The sequence below is a fragment of the Typopeltis vanoorti genome, chromosome 20 (genome assembly GCF_054136105.1).
Source record: "Typopeltis vanoorti isolate ZY-2024b chromosome 20, IOZ_Tvanoo_1.0, whole genome shotgun sequence".
NCBI lineage: Eukaryota > Metazoa > Arthropoda > Arachnida > Uropygi > Thelyphonidae > Typopeltis > Typopeltis vanoorti.
Genome location: NC_143568.1, coordinates 24,746,494 through 24,760,167, shown reverse-complemented (window position 1 = coordinate 24,760,167; position 13,674 = coordinate 24,746,494). Strand labels below are relative to the sequence as shown.

Here is a 13,674-nt window from a genome sequence, read left to right as displayed (position 1 = left end):
TAAAGTACAAGTTATGAAACAAGTATGAAAATGAAACTCAATGAAAAATTATTATCACCTAAAAACAAAGTAAGATAGTTTATGCATCACAATATGTGTGTGTCTCCCTGATTAATGTGCCTTTTGTGATTGTTTTCCCTTAGCCAAATTATCTAGATCCACTTTATAACCTGAGGTGCAAATTTGTATCGAAGCATGCAAATATTCATCAGTCAGTTGAGAAGAAAATTTATTTGTTCTAAAACTCATGGCAGAAAATGCTTGTTTGGAAATGTATGTGATTCTAAATTCACATTAATCACGAAACTGATTAATCCTTCAAATTTTTTTGGTAAGCATCAATAAAATTTTTGAACATTTTCTAACGAAAATGCATTCTTTGATGTTTCATTGTGTTACAATTCCAAAACTTCCATCTGTAGTTGGTTTAGTACGTCATCAATGTCGACATTAAAAGGGTTCAAAAATTATCACATTTCGATACTATTTTTATGAAAATCACAAATCTTGTTGAAAATTCCGTTTGTAAATCTTCAATGGTACCAACAAAAAAATTTCCTTTTGTGTTTACCATTTAACTGTAGATGCAAATTTGCAACAAAAATATTGATGTAGATTTTCTTCCATCATATGTTTCTTCAACAGACATAGTTTGTCTTCAAAAGCTTTTATTTCAGAAAACAGTTCTGCTAGTAATTTACCTTGACCCTGCAGGTTCAAATTAAGTTCATTAAGGTACATTGCAATATCTCCCTAACGGATTATGTATCTTGCATTTATGCAAGATACATAATCCGTTAATGGGTTTGTAAAAGGACCTACCTTTTACAAACCCATTCTACCCACCATAGAGTATTGTATTTCTATCCATCCATTGCTGGACTTTACCTTTAACTAACTTTTACATTACTTTAACTACCTACTCCTGAGATATTACTTGGTTTGTAATTTGCTACTTATTGTTCTTGGTACCACCTTTATGTAAAGGAGCTATCTTGCCCTCTTTTTGCTCTCTTGGAACTTTGCTAGAGCTGAGATTTAGATTGAGCAATTTCTTCAGTAGCACTGCCAGTTCTCTTGCACTTTCACATAGGACACATTCAACATGCCATCCATTCCTACTGCTGTATTCACATTGATATTTTTCAGTATGATGAGCACCTTCTGTTTTCATCTACCTGAATTCCAATATCAGACTCTGTCACTTTGGCAACTGCAGAATTTCCACTTTTATGATACACCTTTTGCAAAATTATCACTCAGCAATTCAACTATTTATTTGCCTCTGTTACCTTCCTACTGTGAGCATTGTTTAAAGTCATCCTTCCAGAGTGATTCTTCCTCTTACTTTCTGCATAAAAAAAAAATATATATATATATATATATATATATATATAATGCTTTTGGATTTACTTTGGCCTGCTTAGCTAATTTTCTCTCATAATCAGATTTAGCCTTCCTTACCATACTAGTCACCTTTCTTCTCTATAGGCCACATTGATGTGCTAGATAATGAATTTCACAGCTTTATCAAGCTTTAGGTTGTCCTTAGACCTGCTAAATAACTGGTCACTATACTGATAACTGATCTACCTTTATAGGTAGATCTACTTTGCATTGTAGTAAACATTTTGAATTTTAAATGTAAGCTGTCTAAAGTTACTCTTGGTTTTGGTAATGTTAATTAGACTGGACTTTGTGTTATTGTCTGCTAATATATTATTATTATTATTATTATTATTATTATTTCCTGGGTGGGGGACAGGAAATGTTTAGACAGTTGAGTTTGGCAAGTGCAAGAAGAATGATTGTTATGGGAGATGTTAACTACAGTAGTATAAACTGGGGAGAGGAAGATGCATGTAGCAATAAGGGAATGGGATTTCTAGAATTCTTGAGGGATAAATGTCTCAGGCAACATGTAATAGAGGGAACAAGAGGTTCAAGAGTTTTGGATTTGGTTATAGCATCAGAAGACTTGATAATAACTCAGATGACATCTCTCCCACCATTTGGAGAGAGTGACCATATGGCTTTGACTTGGAAAATAAATAGACATACAGGAGTATCAAAGAGACGGGAACGTATGTGGAATTATAAGGCAGGTGATTATAATAGTGTAAGACGTCAACTTGGGGAAGTTTCATGGACGGAGGAATTGGAAGGCCGGGATATCATTAGTGCTTAAAACATTATGAAAGAATATTTGTTGGCAGCAATGGTATGTTGTATACCATGAGTCAACAAGAGGACACAATTTGGAGTAAAGTGGATGACAAACAATATTAAATAGGAATTGCATGCGAAAAAGAGGCTATGGAAGAGATATAAGGAGACAGGTGAAGAGAAGATTATTATTATTATTATTTTTATTATTATTATGCAGGCCTCATTGTGGGAGGTCCTTCCTAAGAACATAAAGTCTGTCAAGACTCATCGAGGGGAGGTCCCCCCTAAGAAACACAAAGTCTATCATACCACTCCTTAAACTCATTGACCGTTCTCGCTCTCACCACTCCATCAGGCAATGCATTCCACGGTTCAACCACCCTCTGTGCAAAGAAACCACTCCGCACCCTCTTGCTCACAGTTTCCTTTCGTAACTTCCAGGGATGGCCTCTTGTCATCGCTTCCTCACCCTGTTCAACCAAGTGAAAGACCTCTCCAGTGTCAACCCTGTAACCACCTCTCAACAGTTTAAAAGTCTCAATCATATCACCTCTCTTTCTTCTATCCACCAAACTCTGCAGTCCACATTCCCTCAGCCAATCCTCATAACCAAAATTGTACAGTCCTGAAACCATCTTTGTTATCCGCCTTTCTACCCTTTCCACAATTAATTTATCCCCTTCAAATCCTGGGGACCAAATCTGAGAATGATGGGATGGCCTCTTGTCATCACTCCCTCCCGCTGTTCAACCAAGCGAAAGACTCTCCAGTGTCAACCCTGTAACCACCTCTCAACAGTTTAAAAGTCTCAATCATATCACCTCTCCTTCTTCTATCCACCAAACTCTGCGGTCCACATTCCCTCAGCCGATCCTCATAACCAAAATTGTACAGTCCTGAAACCATCTTTGTTATCTGCCTTTCTACCCTTTCCACAGTTAATTTATCCCCTTCAAATCCTGGGGACCAAATCTGAGAACAATTGTCTAAGTGTGGTCTGATCAGAGACTTATACAACGGAATGATAACCCTTTTATCTCTGAAATGCATGAAGAGTATAAGACACAGGCCAGAAGAGTGACTAGTATGGTAAGGAAAATGAAACTGGAATATGAGAGGAGATTGGCCCTATGATCCAAAGAAAATCCTAGGGAATCTTTTAGATATGTGGCCATTAGGAGGAGAATTGACTGTGGAAGAATGATATTTGGATAAAAATGGAAATAGAGTGACTGATGCAGAGGACATAGTGGAATTGTTCGATGAACACTTTATTGGAGTATTTCATCCTGGAGGAGTCAGTTTTAATGCTAGAGGGATTGGGAAGGTTCGTGGTTTAGAGGTACAGGAGGAGAGTGTGTTTCAAATACTGGGTACTCAGGATGTCAGTAAAGCTGTGGGACTGGATGGTATTTCACCACGGGTTTTGAGAGAATGTGCTAGGGAATTGACAGTGCCTTTGACCTGGCTTTTCAATGAAAGTCTGGCTGCGGGAAAGGAGTTCATGGAATGGAAGGAAGGTAAGATTGTGCCATTGCATAAGGGCGGTAGCAGACTGGAAGTGTCTAATTATAGGCCAGTTTGTGTGTCATCAGTAGTTAGTAAGATCTTGGAGAAAGCAGTGAAGGACCGTATACAGCATTGGGCAGATGAGGGTAATGTTATCTGTGGGGGTCAACATAGATTTGTGAAAGGGCACTCCTGTTATAGCAATATGCTAGTCTTTTATGATAAAGGTACAAGAACATTAGATGATGGGGAAAGGTACATACTGCCATTTTCTTAGACTTAGTGAAGGCATTTGACAGGGTGCCACATGATAAGCTGATATTCAAGTTGCAGCATATGGGTCTGGATGTCAGATTGGTCAACTAGATTCAGGATTAGCTGTCCGATAGGTATCAGAGAGTTGTGTATGGTGGGACAGTTTCAAGGAGGCAGAAGGGTTACAAGTGGGGTCCCAAGGGCTCAGTACTAGGACCTATATTGTTTAACCTTTATATCAATGACATAGCCAGTGGATTGCAGGGGGATATTCAGTTGTTTGCAGATGATGCGAAGTTGGGAAGGATTATTAGTAATAGTGCAGATGTGCTAGCCCTGCAAGAGGATTTGAATAAGCTACATAGATGAGGGCAAATGAATAGGGGTATCAGTTTAATGCAGCGAAATGTAAGGTCATGAGGTTTGGGAAACATCAATGGGACACTGCATACTCTATGGGAGGAGTTGTACTGTAGGAAGTATGGGAGACAAAAGATCTGGAATTGATGATTGATAGAAACCTGAAATTTAGGGGACATATTGCAAAGGTGGTGAAAGTAACACAGAGGATTGCTGCAATAATGAGAAGGATACTGACCTGCAGAGATAAAACAGTTATCATTCCATTGCATAAGACCCTGATCAGACCACACTTGGACTATTGTTCTCAGATTTGGTCCCCAGGATTTGAAGGGGATAAATTAACTGTGGAAAGGGTAGAAAAGCCGATAACAAAGATGGTTTCAGGACTGTACAATGATAGTTATGAGGATCGGCTGAGGAAATGTGGACTGCAGAGTTTGGTGGATAGAAGAAAGAGAGGTGATATGATTGAGACTTTTAAACTGTTGAGAGGTGGTTACAGAGTTGACACTGGATAATTCTTTCACTTGGTTGAACAGCGTGAAGGAGTGATGACAAGAGGCCATCTCTGGAAGTTACGAAAGGAATCTGTGAGCAAGAGGGTGAAGAGTTGTTTCTTTGCATAGAGAGGGTGGTTGAACCATGGAATGCATTACCTGATGGAGTGATGAGAGCGAGAACAGTCAATGAGTTTAAGGAGTGGTGTGATTCTTGGGGGGGAGGTGACTGCCCCTTGATGAGTCTTTTGACTCCATGGTGGCCTGAATAATAATAATAATAATAATTATTACATGACACCTCTGTCTACCCACCTTTCATCTTAAATCTTTCAGACTCATTCCTTCTCATACACCACTTTTTAATATATCAGTCAGCCATTCTTTTATCCAAGCTAATCTAATCCAATATTGTTCAGCTTGTGTAATAGCTTTCCATGCTGTATTCTGTGAAAAGCTTAAGCAAAGTCCAAAATTATCATGACATATCCATTCACCTTGTTTAACTCAAACATGACATTATATAACCAATGTGAGCAAGTTACTCAAATTTGGCCATCCATTAGTAAACCCATGCCTGATCTTTGCAAATTATATATATCTGTTGACCTATTTCTGTATGCGGTCTCTTACCAACTTTTCCAAAATTTTCATTTCTACTCCAGAAATACTTATAAGTTGATATTTAAACATGAAGCTTTGCCACCACCCTTGTGCAACAGGATTATTGTGCATTCTTTCTGCTCCTATGGAATCTTCCTTATGCTGAGACTCATTTATACAGCCAGGTCAAAAGAACAGATAGATAAACTGAATGCTCTTTCAGCAATTGTACGGATATCCCATTAGTCCCTATTGTTGAATTCATATCCAGTTTATGCATCAGCTCTAGTACCTTCTCTTCATACACTACCTCTACACTGGAGTTCCTTCCAGTGTAGAGGTAGTGTTGAGCTAAATCTTTTAGTCTTATTAGTTGAACTTCTTCTGCATTGGATACCTACATACCATCTGCATTGACAAGAGTTATTCTTTCACATTCTTCCTTTCTTTTACTTGCAACATAAAGATAGAATTCTTTTGTGTTGTGTTTAGCTTGCAGAGCGTTTCTTTTCATACTCGCTCTCAACTTTCAGTGAATAGTAACTCTTCTAGCCTGTACCTTATAATATTGATAACTAGCATCATTCTTTTGCATAATAAGATTGCACATCCATTTCATTCCCACCTCATTTATTCTTTGAACTCTAGGAACACATTCTGATATTACATCATTCATCTATTTTTAAATACTTCCATGCACTGTTAAATACATCCGTCTACTGCTTTGAAGTTCAGCATGTAACCTTTTCTAAATGGAATATTCATACACTTAGCTTCCTCCCAAATCAGTACTGCATGGTCATTGTCACCAACCAGAGGAAGAAAAGTCATATCATTGTGAAAGAGCGCTCTTGTTTTAGCAATATGCTAGCCTTTTATAATAAAGTTACAAGAACATTAGATGAGGGAAAGGCATATACTGCAATTTTCTTAGACTTAGCTAAGCATTTGACAGGGTGCCACATGATAAGCTGATATTTAAGTTGCAGCACATGGATCTGAATGTCAAATTGGTCAACTGGATTCAGGATTGGCTGTCTGATAGGTATCAGAGAGAGTTGTGTATAGTGGAGCAGTTTCAAGGAGGCAGAGGGTTACAAGTGGGGTCACACAAGGCTCAGTAAAAGGTAGGGTTTGTAAAAGGTATAAATCACTACTAATGATTTATAATAGAGTGACAGCACAATTAGATAAGGAAAATGGCTACACCGTGATGCTGTTGGACACTGCAAGAATATTTGACAGAATACTACATGGAAAAACACTCTTCAACCTCTTGCTCACAGCTTCCTTTCATAACTTCCAGGGATGGCCCCTTGTCATTGCTCCTTCCCGCTGTTCAACCAAGTGCAAGAACTCCCTAGTGTGAACTGTGTAACCACCTCTCAGCAGTGATATTGAGACTTAAAAGTCTCAATATCACCTCTCCTTCTTCTGTCTTCCGAGCTCTGCAGTCCACATTCCCTCAGCTGATCCTCATAACTAACAATGTACAGTCCTGAAACCATCTTTGTTATCCACCTCTGTACCCTTTCCATGGTTAATTTATCCCCTTCAAATCCTGGGAATCAAATTTGAGAAGATTAGTCTAAGTGTGGTCTGATCATAGTCTTATACAATGGAACAATAATTCTTTTATCTCTGCAGGTCAGTGTCCTTCTCAGTATTGCAGCAATCCTCTTGGTTACCTTCACCACCTTTGCAATATGTTGCCTGAATTTCAGTTTTCTATCAATCATCTATCAATCCTCTTGCAGGGCTGCCACATCTGCACTATTAATAATAAACCTTCGCAGCTTCACATCGTCTGCAAACAACTGAATATCTCCCTGAAATCCATTGACATAAAGGTTAGACAATACAGGTCCCAGTACTGAGCCCTACAGGACTCCACTTGTAACCTTCTGCCTCCTTGATATTGCCCCACCATAAACAACTCTGATACTTTATCAGACAGCCAATCCTGAATCCAGATGACTAACCTGACATCTAAACCTATGTGCTGCAACTTAAATATCAGCTTATCATGTGGCACCCTATCAAATGCCTTTGTAAAATCCAAGAAAAATGGCAGTATATGCCTTTCCCTCATCAACTGCTCTTGTCACCTTATATAAAAGGCAATCATATTACTAAAGCAAGAGCATCCCTTCACAAATCCATATTTACTCTGACAGATAACATTATCCTCATCTGCCCAATGCTGTATATGGTCCCTCACAAATTTCTCCAAGATCTTAACAACTGCTGATGAAACACAAACTGGCCTATAATTAGAAACATTCATTCAGTCTACTGCCCTTATGCAATGGCACTATCTTGCCTTCCTTCCATTCCTTGGGTACCTTTCCCTTAGCCAGACTTTCATTGAAAAGCCAGATCAATGGAGCTGTCAGTTATGGAAAAGATTGACATCAACTGGGTTTATATTGGTTGATGTTTGATACTAAATAAAAATAACAACAACTTTTGCCAACTTAGCTGTTTGGCTTCTTCAGGGTTAATAAAAATAAAACAACTTAAAGACTAAAACTGTTCATGAAGGAATGAACAGAATACAATTGTATTTTTTACAAATACAGAAGAACGCGTACATCACATGCATGGAGATTGTATGATGTCAACTGTAGGAACGTTCTGTAATTAGCAGCGAGATTTAACTCTGGCGTGCTTAAAGATCTTATGTGGGTCTTCCAAATAGCAGCCAGGATTAATCCTTGGTTTCTATTGAGGTTTTGTTTAGAACGGATTACTGTTATGGCTTCTTTTATGATACGGGATGGAAATCTTCCTCTAAATAGGGCATGGAGCTTCTAAAGTCTTCTAATAAAGCACCAGGTACATAGATTTGAGCAAACTTTAATGCAAAAAAGCAAGACTGATTAACCACCTTACTTTCTTAAAAAGATGCAGGAACTATAATATCATTCCAAAGTTTCTCATTATGAAAGAACAGTTCTATTCATGAAGGGCTAAACAAATATATTTCAAGAATCCTTGGCACTTTTACATGAACGCATACAACATGTTAGATTTGAATTTAAGCAAAGTAGATATGCAATGCTATCAAATATACGAAGACATCTCCAACAATATAGATCAAAACCTATGGTCACTTTTAGACAGAATGATAAATAATAGTTTTCAAAAGGCCTTTTCTATCAGCAAACAAAGCCAAATTGAAAAATTCAACGCTCTTTATGAAAAAAGTTATAAGTCAAGACCTAATCTGCCAGATAACACAGTAGTCTTCAATTTCTCCGATCACGTTTTAACAAAACCAGAAGTTAGTATACTTAAGAAAGGGTTCAACTTTGCTATTGCCCCAGACGAAATTCCTAAAGTAGACATCATATGAAACATAGAAAAGGCAGTTTCATCATTAGTGAAACCCATAGCAAATGATCTCAGACTGAAAAGTGCCATCATTCTCTCATCTTCAAGAGCTCCAAACTAAAACATAACACCTTTAGAAAAAAGAGCTATGTTTAATTTGAAGAAAAATAGAGAAATTATCATCTTAAAAGCAGAATAAAGGAAACTCTACAGTTGTCTTAAACACCAGAGATTACAAAAAAAAAGATCACAGACTTACTCTCTGACACATCCACCTACCGTGTTTTAGATTCATACCCCACAGGAAAAAATCACAATGAAACAAACAACTTGTTGTGTAATATGGACAGCTGGCCAACAGACTTAAAACGAAGATTAAAGTCTTACATCCACTAACGCCACGACTATATGGCTCTCCCAAAGGGCATAAAAATGGAATACCGCTGCACCCTATAGTAGATGGAATTAATTCTCCTACATACTTATTATCGAAACAACTCACATGTCTCCTTAAGGCACACATCCATAATTCGCATACCTACATTAAAAATTCACGACATTTCGTGGATAAATGGAGGAACATCTCAATCTCCGAAACAGACATTCTTGCAAGCCTGGATGTAACATCCTTATTTATGAATGTTCCAATAGATGAAGTAATCAGCATTTTGAGAAACCTCTTCCCTCAAGATATTACTTCTCTTTTCCATCATTGCCTAAAATCTAATTTTTTCTTATGGAATGAAACGATTTATGAACAATTAACAGGACTCACAATGGGTAGCCCTCTTTTCCCCCTTTGTGCAGATCTCTTTATGGAGAAACTGGAAAATGAAATTTATCTCAATTAGACCCTAAACCCAGTGTGGTGGAGGTATGTGGATGACATTTTTATTGTATGGGAAAAACACAGAAAAAGGTCTTTTTGATTTTCTTACTAAGATCAACTCCTTCCATCACAAAATAAAATTTACCTTAGAACTTGAGAATGACAAACAATTACCATTCCTGGATAATTTAATTAAGAAACAAATGGATGGACGTATCAACCTTGCAGTCTATTGCAAACCAACCAACACAGGTCAATACTTGCACTTCACATCTTCGCATATTTCTCAAAAACTAAGCATCGTACATATGCTAAAAAATAGGGCTGCTCACATCACTACAGAAGATAAAGATCTCAAAGATGAACTATCCCACATATCAAAAAAACCTTATAGACAATGGTTACCCAAAAAAATTGATCCATAAGATACTTTTCTGTGAACCCCCACAACAACAACAATCTGAAGAAATACATTATAAATCCACCATTGCCATTCCTGATGCTGGGACAGTTTCCATAAAGATTGCTACATTCCTCAAGCCACAAGAAATACAAGTGACTTGTATTTCTTGTGGCAATTTTTAAGATCTCCAAAAGACAGTCATGCTGTCTTCAAATATGCCGGTGTCTATCCCCTGTTCATGCCGATTAAACTATATTGGTCAGACTTCTAGAAGTTTGGAAATCGGAAAAAAAACACACGTAGCAGATGTAAACAACAACAACAACAGAGAATTCGGGGTTACCACTTCATTTCTCCAGGACAAACCATACTATAGAATGGGACAAAAGCTCCATACCCTATTTAGAGGAAGATTTCCGCTCCCGTATCATAAAAGAACCCATAACAGTAATCCGTTCTTTAAGCATGCAGAGTTAAATCTCGCTGCTAATTACAGAATGTTCCTACCTAACAACAGTTGACATCATACACACTCCATGCATGTGATGTATGCATTCTTCTGTATTTGTAAAAAATACAATTGTATTCGGTTCACTCCTTCATGAACGGTTTTAGTGTTTAAGTTGTTTTATTTTTATTCACCTTGAAGAAGCCAAACAGCTAAGTTGGCAAAACTTGTTGGTATTTTTACTTAGTATCAAATAAATTACTTTGACCAATATAAACCCAATTGATGTCAATCTTTTCCATAGTTCATATGGTCAGAAATAACATAAAATCATTATGGAGCTGTCAGTTGTTTAGCACATTCTTTCAGTGGTGAAATACTATCCATTCCCACAGCTTTACTGATATCCAGAGTACTCAATATTTGGAACAGAGTCTCCTCTTGCACCTCTAAACCTCGAATCTGTCCTATCCCTCTAGTATTAAAACGTACTTAACCATAATGAAATACTCTAATAAAGTGTTCATTGACCAACTCCACTATGTCCTCTGTATCAGTCACTCTATTCCCATTTTTATCCCACAATGTCATTCTTCCATAATCATTTCTCCTCCTGCTGGCCACATAGCTAAAAAATTCCCTATGATTTTCTTTGAATCTTAGGGCCAATCTCTTCTGATATTCCAATTTCATCTTCCTTAACCATATGGGTCACTCCCCTGGCCTGAGTCTTATATTTTTCATGCATCTGCTCTCCACCCCTCTCTGTATATATCTCTTTTATAACCTCTTTTTCACCTACAGTTCCTGTTTGATATTAAATGTTAAAAATACCAAGCAATTTTAAACCTGGTTTTACTCCATTTCCCAAGTAAGCAAACAGACAAACAAGTCAAGTTTGCGCCTGCAAGTGATGCAAGTCTAGCTGATCCTACAGGTAGTGCAAGACCAAGGCAACTCGTGGTAAAGGTGGCATAAGCTCTGATCACTCATCTTAATATTTACCCTTAATGCCAAAACACATCTCCAAGAAGGGGATGCATGATGTTTTGTATTAAAGGCAAGGGGCCACTACCCAGACCGGTTTCGACCTTCATTGAGGTGTCATCAATGGGAGCTAGGCTAGAAATACCAAGATTTAGTAATACAGAGCTTATAAGTATTTTACCAGAACAAGTTACCATAAGGTGTTTTAACCTTATTAAATAAAAATCTCTGGAGGAGATATAAATGTAGAAAGTATTTTACCTGGGTATAATAAATGTTAAAAATACCAAGCAATTTTAAACCTGGTTTTACTCCAGGTTTAAATTTTCAGTTATTATCAGCTCTTCTGACCAAATCCAAAACTCTTAAACCTCTTATTCCCTCTATTACATGTTGCCTAAGACATTTGTCCCTCAAGAATTCTAGAAATTTTTCAACATGTATTTTCCTCTTTCCAACTTATACTGCTGCAGTTAAAATCTCCTATAACAATATAACAACCATCTTTCCTATCTTCAACTAGTACTGCTTTTCCTCTTAGCATCTGTCTAATGATGAAATCAGTATTTGATTTTAGAGAGTTTAAAGTTGCAAACTCATTAAAGGTCAGATTAGGAGGTGCAGGCACAGCTTTATATAGCATGTAAGAAGCTTCAAACAAAACAGCCTCACTATACAATGTCCTAAGCATAGATGCATAAAGTGATTTATGCCATTTCCCACTACATTTCAAACGTAGCTATTAATCACTGACAGCTACATTTGAGGAGTAAATATTTTGAAAAAAAAAAAAAAATAGGTGGGGAAAAAAATATTTTTCCTGGTGCTTTGCAATCCATTACACACACACACACACATACACTACTTGTATAGATATGAGACAAATTTTGTTGCTAATGAAATTCATGCATCTGTCATTTGAGCAAAGTGATACACTGATAAGAAATAATAAACCATTCAAAAATCATTTAATTCAATATTGATACATGTGCAGACATTTCTAGATGTACTTTATGTTAATATAACTTCCTGACAATTCTTTCTTTTACAAAGCTGGTGATTAGGAAGAGCTCAGGAAACAGCTTGCAAGCATAGCATAGAATGAAGAGTTAGCTGGAAAATAGATCGATGCAGCTTGGAGGATATTCAAGAATTATCTAGTAGAAGCAATGTCTAAATGTATTCCAAGGGTTAGAAGGTTAAATAAGGTAGATGTGAAATGGATGAATGAAGACATTAAGCTTGAAATACAGAGAAAAAAGACATTATGGAGGCAGCATAAGAGAAGTGGCAAAGACCAGGTAAGAGGGGTGACTTGGTTGGTAATGGTGGCAAAAGTAAAGTATGAGTAGCAGTTAGCTAATGAAGCCAAAAAGAATCGTATGGAGTTCTTTCAATATATAGTCAGTAAAAAAAATAAAAAGTATCAACAAATTGTGTATGGGGGAGCAATATCCAGGAAGAGGAAAGTCACTAGTGGTGTGTGCCTCAGGGGTCTGTTTTGTGACCATTGCTGTGTAACCTGTATGTTAATGATATTGGCGAAGATTTGGATGGGGATATTCAGTTGTTTGCAAATGATGCAAAGTTGGGACAAACTATGAAGAGTAGAGAAGATGTTGTGACCTTACAAGACTTGAATAAATTGAGTGAATGGTCATGGAAATGGGGATGCGAGTTCAATGTTGCAAAATGTAAGGTTTTAAAATGAGTTCTGCTATAAAACTTTATTTTTATTTATGTAGATTTTTTTTCCTCATCTGTACATTATTATACTTATATGTATAAAAATTTATTTCATTTTGTTAATTTATATTAATGTATAATTATATATTTATTAATATTATTTTATTTATTTATTTTATTTTTATTTTCTTTCCACCAGAGGTCAGGCTAGGATAAATGATTAACAAAACATTTAGATTTATCTTACTTTTGTGCAGTGTTATGTAGCTTGTGTCCTGTGCATATATATGTTTTCCTGATGATGACCTCAATTACAGAGATCGATACACCTAGTGCTATTTTCATAATTATAAGTAAAGTAATTACTCCAACATGTGTATTTTTTGCCTCTATAAATTCTTCACAATGGATAACTTTCTGACGGTTGTTTTATCATACCTCACTCAGTGAAAGGTATAACTTAACATAAGATGGAAAGTCAGTAAATACATTATAAACAAAAGCAGAACAAATTAATTGAAAGTGAATGGTTTTCAGTATGAATCGCTAGGTAGCACAGTCCAGGATGATGACAATGCACATACTATGT

At 36.8% G+C, this 13,674-nt stretch overlaps 1 protein-coding gene across 1 annotated transcript in view; it reads right to left on the bottom strand.

The window, feature by feature from the left end:
- Positions 1-13,674, bottom strand: part of LOC150095284 (laminin subunit alpha-1-like) — a 1,249,242-nt gene that overhangs the window by 274,956 nt on the left and 960,612 nt on the right. The gene's annotated exons all lie outside the window — the stretch shown is intronic.